Source organism: Chlamydotis macqueenii, chromosome 10 (assembly GCF_036417535.1).
Source record: "Chlamydotis macqueenii isolate bChlMac1 chromosome 10, bChlMac1.mat, whole genome shotgun sequence".
Taxonomy (NCBI): Eukaryota; Metazoa; Chordata; class Aves; order Otidiformes; family Otididae; genus Chlamydotis; species Chlamydotis macqueenii.
The window spans coordinates 2255644-2274191 of NC_141565.1; positions in this window are offsets into that span (position 1 = coordinate 2255644).

An 18548-nucleotide genomic window follows, 5' to 3' on the forward strand; every position below is an offset into this window, starting at 1 on the left:
AAAATGTTTCAAGAACAAAGCGGGCGAGCGAGTAGAAAGGCAGAAACCGCAGCACACAAGGGCCTGAATATAAACGCGTTTGAATAGTGACGGGAGCACGTTCTGGACATCTCCCCTCTTTGAAGGCCCCCCCACTCTCACGGGGAAAGCGGGCAGAGCCCGAGGCAGCCTCCACGGCCAGACAGAGCCACCGAGGGGAGGACGGGCCTCTGCGGAGGGCCGGGCCCGACGCCGGCGGGAGAACCGGCACCCTCAGCTCCGCCCGCCCGCCGGGACCCCGCCGCCTCACGCCCGGGCGGCCACCCAGGCAGCACCCAGCCCGCCCCGGCCGCCTGGGGCGAGGCGCCGGGGAGCTGGGCGGGGAGCGGGGCACCCCACCCCACCCCACCCCACCCCGGCCCGGCCCCGCCGGCTACCGGTCGCCATAGCACCCACGCACCCCTCACCCGCAGGCCGCGCGCCGGCCGCGCAGAGCCGCCAGACCCCGCCTCGCGCGTGCGCGGCCGCGCGTGCGCACGGAGCCGGCGCGCGGGGCCGATCCCGCCCCGGCGGGTGCCCTCCGCTCCGCGCTTCCGGGGGGGCGGCGGCCTTGGTGCTGCGGGCGGGAACCGGGCCGTGGTGTCGGTGGAGGAGCAGTCACGTGAGAGAGCAGTGACACTGGTGTGGAACGGCGCCCCGGGGCCCCCCGCGTCAGAAGGACGCGGAGCTGTTGGAGAGGGCCCAGAGGAGGCCACGCAGATGCTGAGAGGGCTGGAGCAGCTCTGCCGTGAGGCCAGGCTGGGAGAGCTGGGGCTGTTCAGCCTGGAGAAGAGGAGGCTCCAGGGAGACCTGAGAGCGGCCTCCCAGTGCCCAAAGGGGGCTGCAGGAAAGGTGGGGAGAGACTGTTCAGCAGGGCCTGCTGTGACAGGACGAGGAGTAACAGTTTTAAAACAGAAGGAAGCAGATTCAGGCTGGACATAAGGAAGACATTTTTTCCACTGAGGGTTGTGGAGCACTGTCCCAGGTTGCCCAGAGAGGCGGTGGGTGCCCCATCCCTGGAAACATTCCAGGCCAGGTTGGCCGGGGCTCTGAGCAACCTGATCTGGTTGGAGATGTCCCTGCTCCTGGCAGGGGGGTTGGGCTGGGCGGGCTTTGAAGGTCCCTTCCAACCCAAACCAGTCTGTGATTCTCTAATGAGGGGCGTTTGGGACACATGGGTGGATGAAATTTTATAGCTGTGGGAGGTGAGGCAGAGATACAGTGTGCAGCTTGAGGCAGTTGGTTTTGGCCCTGTAACAAACCCTTAACTCGGCCATGACTCATAACTGCCTGAGGATAATGCGACTCTGCTTACACAGCTTGCTGACAGAGGTAGTTGTGATTGTGCAGCTCATTACCCAAACTGAATTCAGAAGGACATGGTGGTGCAATGTTAAAAAAAAATAGCTGAATAAAATGGAAAGCATTTTCACTAGTTGGTGAGGAGCAAACATCCCTTCTTCTGTTTTCATAAGCAGGAAACTTGTTACCAGTTTGAGCCTTGCTCATCAAATTCATAATCGTACATGCAACTACTTTTTCTTACTTTGAGCTATGTTGTGAGGTGCCACTATCAAAGAAAGAGGATCAAGAAATTTTGGCAACAGGGAGGCAGATTCTCCGTAGAGAAGTCTGATTTTCAACAGAGATCAGTGAAGTCACTGATGAGAAGCTGTTAAAATACATCATTTTTAGGAGGTATTGTATCTCTTATTCCCATTTCCTGGACAGTCTCGTGAGGCATGGGGCAGGGGCAGTAATGGTTATAAGGCCCAAAGGAAATGTAGCACAAAACATGAGAATAATAAGCTCATATTCTAATAGTTCTTTCCTACAGAGGTCTACTCCAGCTCGTGAGTGTTAATTTATTTTGAACGTTGGCTGACAATACAAAGCGTTGGAGCTAAACCACAAAGGACCCTGCCGTACCCCTGTCGCCCAAGGACACAGCAAGGCTGTGGTGACTCCGGGTTCATTCCCAGAGCTCTACCATTAAAATACCCATGAGTTAAAGTCTGCTAGGTAACAACATGAAAGTAAGCCGGTATCAAAGGTGTCACTCTTGTTTCAAAATTCATTCTAAGTTTGTCAGATCAAGTCTCATTTCAATGGAAGTAGAGTTTATCTGTGCCGGATATGTGTCTGTTTTCTCGTTGTGCAGACACATTACTATGAGACCTACATTACAGTGAGAAGTAGACAAAACATGAAGAAGCTATAGGTCAGTTGCTTTCCTTCACACCTCCTTATCTCCGTACAGCCTTGAGCGGGAAACTGCAGCATACGCCGTTGAGTCAATTAACTGAATCACACTTAATTCCTTCAACCAGATATCTGCTCCCATTTCTGATTATAAGCCCAGATCGTGCTGCGACCAGAAATTCTCCTGTCTGAAGGACAAGCTGTCTTTAAGATGAGTCATGCCAATTTTTTTTTAGAATATCAATAGTTGCACAGACACTTTCACAAATAATCTGGATCTCCCTTTTTGTGATGAGACAGCAAATGGCAAGGCAGCAGCTAAATGACTAGGCCGTAGCTCTGAAAAGCAAACCCTCAAGATGATAGTGAATCACGAACCGGGAATGAGTCAGGAATGTCATACTGCTGTCGAGAAGAGAGTGACAGGAATGACCTATGAGGAAAGACTGAAATAACTCAGTCTAGAAAAGGTTAAATGGGCAAAGTAGACCACTGCAAAGAGGGAGACACACGTTGTTCTGCATGACCACTGGAAAACAAGGAGCAAGGAGATCATATTGCAGAATAATATTGTATCTGTGAGGTGAGGAGAACACAGTCATGACCCAGGAGGATTGTATCTTGTCCATCACTGAAATTTTAAGAGCAGGTTAGACAAATGTCTTTCAGGAACAGTTCAAATAAATTTGATTCTGCCTTGAGACAAGGGACTGCACAAAAAGCACTGAATACCACTTTCAGGGGAATTTTCAGGATTTATCGTTCCAGGAGCTTTTTGTATCTCTCTGCAGTGCGGCAGAAAATGCAATGCTCTATACTGCCCTGCAGAGGCTGAAAGCCTGCAGCTTTTGTTAAACCATCTTTCAGATTTCCACTTCTGCTTTATAGTCTTTTGGTTCAGGAATGTCGTTAAGAGAACAGACTATTTCATGTGGTCTCTGGCTGAGTGCTTCTAATGCAGAGTACTCAATTGCTCACTATTTCTTGATACTCAGCTGAATTATTCTCTATCTCTTTATTAAATTAAGGTTCAAACCAGCATCAGCTTTTTGAATTTCCTACGGCATTGTCCCAGTTGGGGACAGTACTGCATGCATAGAGGTCCCTCTGAACTAGCAATGTGTCTTTCCAGGGGGAAGTTGCTAGCTTCTGCTCTGTGTTGTTACAGGATTTCTCAGTCAGTGGTAGAGGAGTAGGACTGAAAAACGGGTACAATGGAAAGATACACTCTCACCATCTGGCTTTTTAAACTCTTTCTGTGACCACGTACGTGGCACAATCCTTTAAAATCTACATAAGCGTTTGCAATCATGTACTCTCAGCCTTGTTGGGGTTTGTTGTGTCCTTCCACAATAACTCTTATATTACAAAGTTCGTGTGGAATCATTTAGGTGAAACATTCCGTTTATAAAATAAGAGCTCATTTAATATTATATTAATTAATATTTAACAGCTAATATTAACTAATTGTCATGCTATGGAGATTCTACTGCCAGTGAAATTAAGTTGCCACATGCAGGAAAGTGCTAGGGAGTTTTGTTATCCAAGGTGGTTGTTTTTTGGATGTTTGGGGACTTTCATAGGGAGTTGGGAAGTTAATTCCTGGTCCTGTCTCAGCCAAAACATACAGGCCAGGTACTCTTTAAATACATATTTTACGTTCTTAGGCTTATTAAAAGAAATAGAAATGTCAGCCTGTAAAACTATTTGCCTATGTAGCACTCCTAAGGAAGTTAGTAATAAAATTGTAAAAGAATGACCAATTCTTAGAGTGTCTTTAGGTGATTTTGTATTGCATACAAAAAAAAAAAAAGTTTTGCGTGGATTCCCATGAAATTCAAGTCATAATTTGTCCTTAGATTAATTTTTGTCTCTGATTTCCACAGAATGTTCCTGTAAAGCTTTCTTATCCCGTCCTAGTTGTAGCCTGCAAAAGAAACATTATGACACTTCCTTTTAAATAAAGCTCATTCCTTTCTCACAAGGTGATTTGAACAGTGGTTGGAGGATGGGCTCTAGTTATTTACATTAGCCAGTTCCAGTTTCCCCAGACTGACAGAAATTCCCATGGAAATTCTGGTTACATTAACTTTGACAGAGATATGGGTCTGTTTTTGGAAACTTTTTAAAAAAACAACTAGGGAATACTTTTCATTTTTATTAATACGCAGTATCTTCATTTTGTTTATTAAAGAAATAAATCAAGGTTAGTTTCTGCTTAGTTTCCGATGGTTTTCACAGGAGACAAAAAAAGAGAAGTCAGACAAATATTGGCCAAGCATCAACCCAGTAAGAAATCCCATAATAGCAGAAATCCCGAGGTGGATGGCAATAAAGTGAATAGCATGAGAGAAGAGAAGATTAAAAATGAGCATGTAGTTAGCGTACTTGCTTCAGACATGGAAAATGATTTTGTGTTCTTGGAGACTAAACCCACTTGGATGAGGAATTCTTACAGAACCGTTTGATCCAGCTGACATCCCATCCCATTAGTGTCTGACGTGAGGGCTCTCTGCAGACACATCGCAGGGCAGTGTCACTTTTTTCTCCTCATAGCTAGCTCTCCATTTGTATTACAAACTATATGCATTTAAAAATGACGTAAAGATTAATTTTCCCTGCATCCAGGCTTTCAGCACCCCTGAAGTTATCGCTTTTCTTCTCCCCATGGAAACTAATGCAAAAGATCTGAGCTTGCAATTTCAGGGGAAATTGAGGGCACTGGCAGCCTCTGATTTTTGCCCATCCCTTGAGCTCCGGTATCAGATTTATTTACCTTTTGTTGAAGAAACATTTGTTCCTTCATGGGTCATTAGTTTTTCTGCTTCATCAGTCACCTGGGTAAGTTGTTAAATGACACACGGCTTCTGTTTTGCCAAATTCTGACTCTGTCACCTTCACCTCATGCAGCTAAGCAATGGCCCAGGCAGTGAAAAGCAAGGACAAAACTCCAAGCGAGGTAATAAGTAAAATCCATTTAGTTGTTTTGTATTTCAATTGGAAAGAAAACTGTAATAATTAGATGTCTCCACTAGATGTCCATATTCCAGCAATTTTCAGTTATGGCTTCAATGAACGTAGCTGCCCTGTGCAAAATGCATTAAAAATGCTATGCTCCATTGAAAGATGTAAATACAAGATAGATTTTCATATTAGTGAAGTTGTGCACCTGGCTTTTTGTGTAAAAACGCACTGAATGCAGCGCAAAACACTCAAAAAACGCCTTTCGCTTTGTACATCTTAAGCTCTGGGAAAAAGGCCCTTTAAGGTTGGCAGAATTTTCAGATATTGAGTATTGTCTCTCTGGTTGTTTACAACCTTGCCCTTCTTACTATTTGTGAAATTATTATGTGCTTTGTATTGACTCATATGAATAAATAGTTGGAAAAAGCTTTCAAGATTTTTAGTGTGGTGTTTCTTTTTTTTTCCCCTGTTTGGCATTTAGCTTTTCTATGCACAGTTCTTTTTTGCATTCAAATGTGTGCAGAATCCTAAACCGGTGGCTCAGATTTTTAGATACACCCACATAATCGTTAAATTATTGCTTTACTCATTAAATTTCTCTTCAAATATTGATGACTAATATTTACCTACTTTTCTGGGTATCTAATGGGTGTTGGAAAGCACAGTTATGCACGTAAGTACAGTAACTGAGCACATGTTCTTTTTTATGCTCATAATTTTAAACAAACTGTATGTAGACAGCCTTTTGGCCTTGGTATTCACTTGCTGCAGATGCTTTTCGTTGCTCTAGCTGTGTAAGGGGACCTTATGGAAACTGGAAAGAGCAGGGTTTGCACTCCTTTTTCAGCGTGTGCTCATCTCTGCCAAAGTGGTGAGTGTCGCGGCATGGAAAGTGCCAGCCTACAACTCCAAACAGCTATTCGTGCGCGCTGGCAGAAGAGTATCTCTGTCACCCCTCCGCTCATTTGCCTCAGCAAATCCAGTCTCATCTTTATCTTGCCAAATTGGCAACACTCTTACTCACGTCCTTGATTACCGGTAACACTGCAGGGAGACCAGTTTGTGCCCTCTGTGATGTTTCTGTGATTTGCATACCCACTCATTATTAATAGGTCAGAGACGAGCGATTTAGTTCAAATACTAGGCAATTCCAAGGAGCTGAAAAGAAGGCCTTATTTAAGACTACAGCTCATCCTGAGCTGAATTCTTTTCTAGGAATAACCTAGAAGAGAGACTTTTTTTCACTGGTTTTCTTCTGGTTTCCAGGCATTTTCGTTTTTTTTAAATGTAAGGAGAGAAGAGATGTTAGAGAATGCTATCTACCAGACCACGTTAAGGCAGCTTCCATGATCAGATGCAGACTGGGCACTAGTGGTTTGTAATTCCCATGGATGTGAGTGTAACATCTAAAACTGAATTTGTCTCCAACACTTTTACCTCATTTACAGCATTAAGGAAATAGAAGAGGTTATTTTTATTATAGAACAAAATGAAAATCTGTTGTCGCTCCATTTAATCTGGACCATGCCTGGTCCAGGAATGTGCTGTAACATGGCTTTAGGCACATCAACAATCCTACTGGATTCAGATGATATCTGAAATGTGTCTCAAAGCTCATCCTAAATGCTGTCTAGGTTCATGTGTCATAACTGACAAAGGACAAAATAACAACCAAATTCAGATAAATCCCTAAATCATCACATTCTAAGAACTGAAATAAACCAAATAAATAAATTCGTTGCCAAAAGTATATATGTTTTTAAATTAAAAAAAAAAAACAACAGAACATCCTCTTATGGAATATATCCCAATCTTGAATATTTACTTTCCGTTTGTTTAATAACAGGAAAAGGTTTGTAGCTCTTTTGTTGAGTTTTACGTGTCAGCATCTTAATATTCCTATGGTATTCTTAAAACTTTTACCAGGAAAAAAAACAGTGCCATGGCCTATACTAGGAAATGTTCTGTTTATTTTAAATGCATTTATGAGCACACAAAGGCAAACAATTACCGATCATAAACCAAGGGAGCAACTTATAATGGCTCGGTGTCTCATTTGTACTTTTTTTATACAGTTCCTTGGCTCATTTGTCCCTGCCCTTCCTGTGTTCTGTTCATTACCTCTCTCTGTACCTTTTGAACTTAAGCGTAGATTAAATCCTTTTTTTTTTTTCATTTCCCCATTACCTGCTGGGGTCTGCTTCTTTTGGTGTCTCAGCCGTAGCGAACGTCGGGTAAAGGTTTATCCTACATCTGTCGCTGGATCCGTTGGACCAGGGCTGTCGCTAGCGTGAGGAAGTGAATCCTCAAACTGAAGGGCTGCTTTGTGAGCGCATAGCCCTTAGACTGGGCTCTGAAAGAAAGTATGACAGATAGCTTTCAAAGATCATTCGACTTCTTACAGAAGTACTTTAACCTATTTTGGCCTTGCCTGTTCTATTTTGGCCTAATCATGTTAAAAAAAGTAGGATAGTTCTGCCATGGTAGGATAGACCAAGTGATGTCAAATAAGCTAGTTCTCTTCACACAGTTATAACATGGTGTGGGCTTGTTTAAACAATGAGTAAGGTACAAAGAGCCAGCAACTGGATTCCCTAGGATTATAACTGTGGGCACGGTAGTGTTTGAAAGCCAGGCTTCAGATAAAAAAAAAAGGTAAATAACTCATAAAAGGAAGTGCAAACAGTAGGGAAATCTTGTTTCCATCTGTCAAGCTGGGTAAAGGACAGTCATGCTGTAAAGAATGGTTAGCTTTATGGAGGCTACCGGGACTTGGACTTGGAGGATGTCTTACACACTTGAAGTAGTTGGGGGAGCATGTGTGATCTTCACCTAGTTGTTCCACGTCTTCACAAACTTAGCTACACAACAGATCTCTGGCGCAGACACAAAGGTTTCTGAGCTAAACATCAGGCTCAGAGACCCGGGCTTCATTGATTGTATCCATCTCCTGATTATTGTCATTGAAATGAGATTCAGCAGAAAACTAAGATCATTAACACTCCTTTAAAAATGACTGGTCCACTGGCCAGAAATCCCAATGTTGAGATAGTTTACCAACAGTTAGTTTATCTAGGAAACACCTTTCATAATTCAGATGGTTGTGGCCAGTTATCGGTAGAATTGACAGTTCAAGCATGGCCTTTTAAAACTGCATGCCAATATGGGCATGCTACTTCAGCTAAAGCCGTCTTTACAGGAAGACACTAAGTCTATCACATGGAATTTAAACATTATTTAGTAGTGATGGCTCTGTAAGCAAGAGATGATTCGAAAATCTGAGGGCGAAAAAGGAGAAGGCCCAGACAGACTTTCTACATTGTGCTAAGGATTGAAAAACGCAAATGTATTAACCATGATCATGAGCATGGTCACTGAAAGAAGTGACTGTTATAAATAAGATATTAATAACATGAAACATGAGCAAATTAAAGACATTGGCACAGGACAGAACTGATTGGTCAGGACTTTTCTGAGCAGTGCAACCAGTCAACAGTGCTCCACGTCTCAGAGGATGTGTTGGTTGAAAATGACCCCTGTTAACTTCTTGAAAGAGTGGTATTTTGTGTGGCACTTGCCTTGGAAATGGATGAAGTAATACAGAAGCTACCATATTACAGAAGGCTTTGTTTTCATTGCTCAAAATGCAGGCTTTTACACCTTGGAATAAAAGCTGTTGGAACTATTCTGGAGTAAAAAGAGAAGACTATGCACTTTATTTTAACCATGATGTGACTCTGCTACTATCCAAGCCCACACTTGGAGGTGACCTTGGTGTGTTTAACACAAGGATAAACTGAAGTGCTTGGTCTTCGCCGTGCTTTTACCTCAGGATTGCTTCTGCATGTTAGTTGCCACAAAGTACAAATCATAGCTTTTTTAGCAGCCAGGTTGAGCCCTTCCTGTGTATTTCTGCAAGGTCATTTTCACACATGATTGAATTTACAATTCTTCTGCTCCTCATACAAATCTAGAAGAGAGGTGTGTGGCCAAGCAATATGGGTGGCTGTATTTGAATACGAAGAATCTTGTCATCGCATTGCAGCACATTATGAAACCTACTGTGCAATTTATGACATGACTGGATTTCATATCACAAGGGAAGAAGCTGATTAACAATCACATGACTGCTAGCTGCTGGTATTCGGATTCGTAAAACAATGCGTACAAACATGCAAATCACACATGTATACTTGAATGTCCCAGCAAAATGATACATAAACACTCCATTTCTCATATCCTTTCCCTGACAATAGCAGATAAAAACGACACACATAATTTACTGATCTAAATGTATTGGCTTTCAACATTTATCATATTTCATATAAGTGATTTCCATTCTGTGCTGTCCTGAAACATTAGAGAAGAATGAGGGATATTTGATTTGTTTAACACCTTCACCCTGTCACAGATGGAAAACTCCATCTAGAGATGAATATGTGTCATTCATTGTATTATGCCCACAAAGTCCCGTAGGAGAATCACAATTCTGCTAAATGCCTTTAGGGCACTGCATTATGTATTTGGATCTTGGATTGGGAAAATCGCTTGTAACCAGAGAGCACCCCGATGAATACCCCTCTGAGAAGGTTCACATGTATGCTTTTTAAAGCATTAAAGGTCTGGAACAACTTACACATACTTCATTTGATCTAGATAGAATTGTACGTGTTCAATACATAGGCTGCCTAGAACACTGGGATAAAACTTCCTGGTTTGTCACATCGTTGTCCACCCAGGCTGAACAGAGAACCTGTGTGTGCTGACACATAGAACTTAACCATTTGGAGAATGATAATAGAATGAAATTGTGAACGGACAGTCTCCAAGGCACATGGATTTTGTATTTGCATTTTGCATATGTTCATATTACGTGGCTGTCAGGGGGTAGCAGCAGTTTTGGACCCTAATTCTGCAGTCGTATAAAGAGATATTAATTACATTTAACAGACCACAGTCGTGTAATGACATCTGTGTTTCACTACCTGTATTACTGATGGCTGAAAACATAACTCTCTTTAGATTTCTGTTAGAAGTCTTTAGAAATTCAGATACGAATTTCTGTGCTTACTTCTACAGAATGCTGCAGTTTAAACCATGCGTGCTTTCCTTACTCTTTTAGCAGATCCTAGAGGTCTGTGATTGCTTTTTCCTGAAAACCACTTCTTTAGCTTTCTTTTCACCTTGAGGTTTAAGTTTTCTAATTGGTATTGCTTACTGATACAAGCATTTTAGATGTATCTACCCTTGTAAAAAACATTTTTCTATAACTTTTGAATTGTGGTATAAATAGCTATATATTTCTGTCTCAGTAATGTAAGGGTTCTCGTTCTTAATGTTCTTCATTCATTTAGCTTATAATAGCTCCTTGTGCCTTGCCTTACCCTTTTCTAGGGCAGGGACTGTTTTCAAATGCAGCCATAGAGCAGCAGAGTCAAATCTTGCTCCTGCTTGAATCCTTAACACTGCTTTAATGCAAATTTTGTGGCAGTGTGCATGATTTTTTAAAGCTAAAGTTACTCAGTGGAAAGTCTCACAGGTCCCAAATTAGCAAAACCTTTTTAAAGTTCATATTACTATTCTACGGAATTTATAACAAAGGTATTGAAATCACTTACGCTTTTGCTGACTCATTTCTGCCACGGGATAGCTGCTGACCTCAGAAATACCCTCCCAGAAGTTCAGGGCACATAGTTGCCATCTCTACCATAAAGAACATACTGAACTCTCAACGCTAGTTCATCTTAAAATTTTTGCTTAATATACCTTACTGCATTACAAACCCAAGTCTATTTCAAACGTCATTTTCTTTCATAATCTGTTCTGACTCAGATGCTAAGTTAGTGTGGTATTTACAAAATATCTGTATCACCATGAATTTATCTTGCCAAGGGAAGTTAAATGGTTACATATTAAAAAGACTTTATAAGCATGATACGCCACAGTAAACATTAGTAAAAGCTGTTCTAAAACTATTTCTGTCTTTTGTTGGGAAACAAATTATCGAGGCTTGAAGGGGAAGACTGCTTAGTAAAAGGAAGGAGAATTAAACATACTGAGGTTTTAAAAGGAACTCTGGTTTGCTGATTAAGTGCTTTCTACAGAAATGCAACTAATGTTTCCTCCTTTTTTAATTCTTAAAGCAGGCCCAACTGCCAGTAAGTGACTTTCTTTACTGTGGGTGGAGGTTTATTTTTAGTCACCAGCACAGTATAGATTAAGACAGCAGGCTGAAAATCAAGGCGTCTGCATGCTGAATAAACTGCCACACACTTGAACTCTTGGTGTCAGCTCATCCATCTCACTGCAGCTCAGCTTAACTTGCTGTTGGAAACAACTTTGCAGTAGCCATCTGCCAAGGCCGTAAAGCTGCCTTACATCTGAGTCTCTTTCCTTGACTTTCTGAAAGCATCGTTCAGTTTTTAAGCTTCACACCTTTGATTTTACTGAGGTTGAATTTTGCAGTACTTTGAGACTCAGGGTGGAGCTGGAATTTCATCTTCTTGCCTAGAAACTTGCCTGTCAATCTAAAAGCAGGACTGCTTGGCAACTGGCGTTATTCCCTTTGGAAGTCTGATGAGTGCTGGGCACTGTAGCCACACTGCCCTTTTGAAACAAAAATCTCAGCCTCGGTGTGTGATAGATAAAATTGTTCAAAACAAGTCTCTCAGTGAATGTTTAACATCACCAGATGACAACCTGGTAACAGGCTGGTAAAAGACAGAATTAGATTTTGTAGATGCCTGCTGGGATGTTCGTGCAGCTCTTATGAGCAGGTTGGCACCTTATTCTAAATTGAGAGACCCAAGAGCTGATTTTCCTTCGCTCTTGAAGGTATTTGTGTCCACCAAAGCTGTTTACCAAACTGTAGTTTATGCTGAGCTACTGCTTTTCCCTCCTGTTCCCATCTTGTTGAATCAACACATCAATAGAGAAAGTAACTCTGATATCGCCAGCATTAACTGTTTGTTACCTGGTTAAAGAACAGAGTGTTCTCTATCATGTCATCTAGCTTTCAGAACAGTTGAAAGACTAAATTGGTTAATGCTTGAGAAGTTCCCTCAGATCCATATATAATCTCTGATAAATATGCTCTTTGGTTTAAATTAAGTGCAAGTCCACTGTGCAAATTAGAGAGCACACAGGGCTGCTGCTTCGGTAGAATTGTACTTTGTTCATATCAGCTGACCAGTTAAAAAACTTGGTTTTTTTGCTCCTCCTCGTACTGTAGAGTTAGGACAACTCCAAGTGAGTGAACTGTTGATTACAGTTCATCTCCTGAAACTTCAAACAGAATTGTTTACTGAGTTTCGATCGATTACACCTATACAAAGTCGTTGTAAGTAACAGGTGGGTCACCAGGAGCATGGTTTGCTGATATCAGGCATGGCGTGGATGAATGTGAGGGCCTAATCTGACCCCTAGAACTTTATATTTTCGGACATATGCAAGGAACCTGAAAGACTCTTGTGTTCCTGAACCCAAGCTAAATTTGCCAGGCTTGTAGCTGGCAAAAAAACTGTTACTGCAGTGTCTGTAGTCAGTATAACTTCTCATAACATAAATCTATGTGCCTCTTGTCCTCAAACACGTAATAAAGTCATATGCAAGTCATTGTTGCTTGCTATGGAAGTCATACAAAGTAAATACCCAAGGATTCTTGGAAAAATCTTAGGATTTGAGAGTGCTGGATACTATATACGTTAATGGCATGGTTATCCGGTGACAGCCTGGTGTCAGTAATGTATATTAATGGAAAGTCTTGGGACTACAAACTATTAACACAACTCATTGCAAGACCGTAGCACGATTGCATCAATTCTTGCAATGGGTGTATGAATCCCTTGAGCCAACACTGTCTAATTAAAAATGACTCGTGGCTGGATTTGAATACTTGGAATAAATAAAACAGCAACTGACTATTATGCAAGGTCTATATACTTTCCCCATAGACTTTGACAAAAATGCTACATTTCTGACACCTTTCCAGCAGGCTATAAATAGGCACCACAGTCCAGGCAGACAGGATGCTAGACTACAAATAGGAATACTGGGTCCTGTTCCCCATTCTGACATGCACTTGGCAAATAACACCTCGTTTACTCAGCATCCCTGTTTGCAAAACAGAATGAAGCCACTTACATACCACTTACTTTGATATTAATAGATCATGGTATTGTTATTTAAGACTTATTATTTCTTATAATTCCTTTAAAATATCCTTTATAAGTAATTATTTCACAAAAATTCATTTACAAATGATTATGTATTCAGAGGAATAGTAGCATCGATCTAAATGCTAATTTACTCCTTCATCCTATTAGATATCTATAATGCATATTTAAAATCTCCATAAACCTCCTTACTCCGTAAGGAATATTCTGGTCTCGTGAGCAACAGCAGGAATTTGAGAGCAGCAGGAGTTTGAAAAGGCTTTCTAACATACACTCGTGGTCTGTACGCAGGTTGCAGCAAATTTGAAAGACCCCAAAAAAGTGAATTAAATTAAAACTGCCTGTAAGGACAGAATTTAACTGTTCGTTCACCTCTACAGCTCCAAACCAGCAGTAACGGCCAAAAGTCGGATTCTCAACCACAGAAAAGCCCACTCTGTGACATCTGATAAAATACGGGTCTTGTATTTGTTCATTGTAACACAATGTAACACAATTGTAACAACAATTCTAGAGGGTCTGAGGACCATCAATTGTTTACATCACTGAGGAATTATTTTATCAATTAAAACATGGTAGGTATTCGCAGAAATTTAGTTCCTTGCTTCTGCATTCTCTTGTTTCTGATTTTACATTGCAAGTGACATGGAATCAGAACAGAGAGATGAAATAAACCCATGCTCTGTTAACCTAAATCTTCCCTTGTAAGTGCATACATATTTTTAAGGATGGCAAATTTAAGTGTAAGTATCCCCTAATGTGCCAGAAAAAGTTAGGAGTTGCTAAGCTGTATCAGACCCCAGGTCTTTCTAGTCCGGTAGCCTGTATTCCAGGGTGACCTTTCCTCCTGCTTCAGAGGAAGGTGTGAAAAAGGAACACAAAATGTTGTGTTTTTGCAAAAGCTACTGATTTTTCTCTAATGATAACCGTAATTGTGGAAAAAAATACATGTGGCTTGCCGAGTAAAGACCTAAACTTCATGGGTTTGGACTCGTTCTCAAGAGGTAATCCGTTTCTCAACACACAACTGAAATAGCCAGGTTACATGAGGTTTCAGAGGAAAGAAATCCTTCCCTTGACACCGACTCTGAAGCCATGGATGCAGCAGTACAATAGCTCCCATTCAGACTGTGTCACACAACCTGAGATGGCTTTTGGAACTGTGACCTGGGACATCCAGTGCCAGCCCTGCTTCTCTGCTACTTACAGGCGTGTAGAGGTGTGCAAAATAAACCACACACATCGCAACGGCTAAAAGGCTACATGTTATTCCTGCTATTTCTACCTCTCATTTTAAAAATAAGGGGTTTAGGATTAGGAAAAATCCAGAGCTCATCATTGTAATTTAGGCTTCTGCAGAGAATATCCATGTAGATAATCTCACCAGTGTTTCTGCCACATATCAGAACTTCAAGGCAAACTCAACTGTTTAGTCTCTATCACATTTCTGCAGAGTTAAATAATGTCAATGTACATAAATAAATATATGTACTTTACTACCTACGATATAATCACAGCTAATTGCACCACCACATACCTAAATTCAGGCTGCTAACTGCTGTTTGAGGACAGCAGTTAAGGGGTGTGATCTATACGACATTTCTGCGAGGCAGTATGTATTCCGAATTAACAGGTTCTAACTATCAGTGAAGAAAGGAGGCAGTGGATATCAACTTATTTCATAAGAAAAACAGCCGACTGCTGTATCTTATCCTTGTGTAGCCAAAACAAAAAGGAGTGCCAAAGTGCTAGCTTTCCTCAGAGATACCCCACTGCTATCTGTCTAGTGCCATTGAACAAAGGACCCAATGTCACTTGGCTCTGACTGTGGTACACAGTGTTTTGGTGATGTTAGCAGGGCCTGTAACTCTACGGAAGCCAAGGGGGTTCATAATTTACTACCTGTTTGCAGCCACTTCTGGGGGGAGAACTTCCAGTAGCAGTCAGTTCACATTGGCAATAAAAGAAAGCAAGTCTCTTAGGAGGGAGGGAAGCTTCACTTTATCCACTGCAATGGAAAAGAAAGACAGAAACAGTAGCATGAATATTTTAAAACGTGCTAGGAACGATGTTAATATCTCTAATTCTGGGAGGGATTTTTCAGTCGAGTGGCCAGAATCTTAGTTTTGTGAAACCAGTACTCAATGTTCACAACCACAAGAATAAGTGAAAGGGGTAAAATGGACTGCTAGCCCTCCCAGCATTGTTTTCTGCAGTAAAATTGCTAGCATTTATTTCATCTATCTTTCAGTCTGTACTGACCATGAATATTAAGTATGTCCTCAACCCAGGTTTTCTGGTGATACTAAAGTAAATTCATCCATTCACTTTCTGATGTCAATTAAACCAGAAAATTTTGAGTTTGAAAGCTAACGCCATCCGAGTCATCTCCCAGTCTGCCTTTATGTAATTTCTTTAAACTTCTTTCAAGGCTAGAAAGTCCACAGCAGCAACTGCATGTTTCTTTGATCCGAATCGGTGAACTTCCCATAAAGCAAGCACAATAACCTGTAAAATTAATCCTAAACAGACAATCAACAATTCAATGTTTCTCGTGTTTTTCAGAACTTGTCCTCTTCTTTCCTGTAATAGTGTGTCCCAGGCAGGCAGTCACGGCTGTGCTGTGTGTTGTCTAAGCTTGCAGCCTTTGGTCTCCTTTAACCTTCCTGGCTCCGAGTATTCAATTCACTCCTCACATGGCTGCCAGAAAGGAGAGGAATTTCAGAGGAAAGAGAAATGGGTAGAGAAAAAAGGAGGAAAGACGGGGGACCAAAGCCAAGACTTCCCTGCAATTTGCCGCATTCTTACAGGAGATACTCCTTTCTCCTTCACTAGGGAAGGGTTTTGAGAAACTCTCGTGTAAGTGAGAATGAGGCATCTCGGGAAGATGAAGGTAACTTTAAGGTCGACCCTAAATACTAGGGCAAATTTGCTTTTAAGATCCCAAGAAGTGGAACTTACCATGGAAAAAAAATGTTCTTCTATTATGGTCTTTCAGTTTTCCTTAGTTTTTTAGCCAAAGTCCTTAATTTCTTAACCAAAGTTCTTAATTGTGTTCCATTATTTTCAGTTGTATTTGCAACTTGTATCCCTCCCCACATGAATGCACTCTTCCATTCAAACAAAGTATCAGGAATGTAGAACATTTGGTCATCGTAGTTCATCCCCACCACTTTGAAGGCACATGAAGGACATGTCAGGCAAATATGCAACAAGCAGGTCTTCTCATTTTGGAGTTGCACCAAAGGCCTGCTGTTCCTGAACTGGATGCGGCTGTGTCCGGTATTGAGATGAGGTGAAACTTCTGTTGCCTTTTTCAAACACAGGCCTATTGCAGCACTACAAGGTCTTGTTGCATCAACATGAGGTTTCAAAATATAGGAAAACCAACTTGGCCCTAGATTATGCATTTATTTATTTATTTATTTATTTGGTACCAGTGTCTAAGAGAGCGGCGGCATTACTGACAGCAGGAGGAATCCAAGCATCTGTCCGTAGCTTTCCTGTGACCCTAGAGAAGCAACCCGCAATCCACATATTTTAATTGCCACAGGGGTTTGTGGGCTGTGGAGGGGTGGGAATGCGGGCAAGCGTATTTCTGGAGCTATAATGAATCCTACTTGTTGTACGTGTGTGATTTATGTCACAGCCTCATCACTGTGGGAATAAAGGAGTTGCTATAATGAGATGTGGAGGTATATTATTTGAAGGAAGAGGAATATATAGCAGTTTCGCTGCCTTTAATAAGCCATGCATATTGGAAAGGCTCTCTTAAAATACAGTAGCATGCTGCCAAGAATGATCCTTTAGTTTTCTACAGCCTCAGTATTATTCCAAGAGTGTCCCTAGAGTTTTTTTGGGTATTAAGATCAGGATTTACCAAGAATTTGAATTAAAGGCTGCAACAGGAGTCAGAGCTTGCTAAAGGACAGAAATTGGGGCTTCCAGATCTGCTAGTAGATGAGGCAGAAGCACATGATCCCTGCTCACCTCTGCTCCTTCCCGGAGCAGCCTGCTGTCGCCATTTGCCCCATTCTCCCAAAGGAGCACAGACAGAAAGGAGCCACCCATTCTGCCACAACTTTTATTCCACTTTGGCTTAGGCAGATAAAATATAAACCAGATATTATTTGTTACACAAGCTATTCTGAAACTTAGCCACCTTTTAAAACAGTATTGGGTGTTTTAAAGTTTTCCTGTGTGAATTCTTTAGCTTCACCCAGGATGATTCTGCATTAATACAGACTCCATCACATTTCAGAATAAGCTATGGCACTGAAAAAAATCAGCGTACCAGAAGCATTCTTTTGTCATAAATATTTATGCACATGCTGACGCAAACATGTTGTGTGACCAAAAGCAAATGTTTTTACAGAAGTATGTCATCTGACATCTGTATCTTTTTTGCTCTCATTGCTTCCTCTTTTTACATACTGATGCTATGAGATGATGCCGTGCTGAGTCACGTGGTGCCAAGACACAGCATATTGTTAGTAGGCAGGTCTGACTTACATCAGCGCTTGTAAAAGATTAATTTTAATTTCTAGGTACACTGCTTGACATGGACCATTTGCAAAAGATGGCCTTCTATGGCTAGTCAGAATACAGCCTTTTCTGTGCCTATACTGTTTAGCAGAATACGATGACTTACATTCTCTTTATTTAAACTGCTGGGTTAAATGTAAAGGCAAGAGATCGGTCATTTTGTCCCCTCAGTTAGCATCCTGCCATCCCCACACATTGCCTCACAGTTCAGGTAGCACTCAAGTCACTAATTTGGATGCAAAGCCACCCTTAGCACAGTTGCATACAAATAGATATCATTTGCTCAGACAAGAAATTATTCCATTTATTCTCCTCTGAAGGCTTAAAAATTGCTATAGAAATTATCTGGCCAATATATAATTACCTATAATGAGCAGCAGCTCAGCCATGGTATTGTCTGCAGCTTCTAGTATACAGACTTTCATGGTCCAAATTCAGTGCTAGTGCACATCTGTGGTTCCCTGGAGAGTCTGGTAAGCTGGTAAGTGCAATACTGGCTGTGTTCACTTACAAAAAGATTTCAGAAATAGTACTGTTTTAAATTATAATAATTCCAGAAGAAGTTAATCCTAACGTTAGAAAATATGCTAATGCTACCACTGTTCAACCTCACATTATGAAGCGGGCATTATTTTTGCTTTAAAC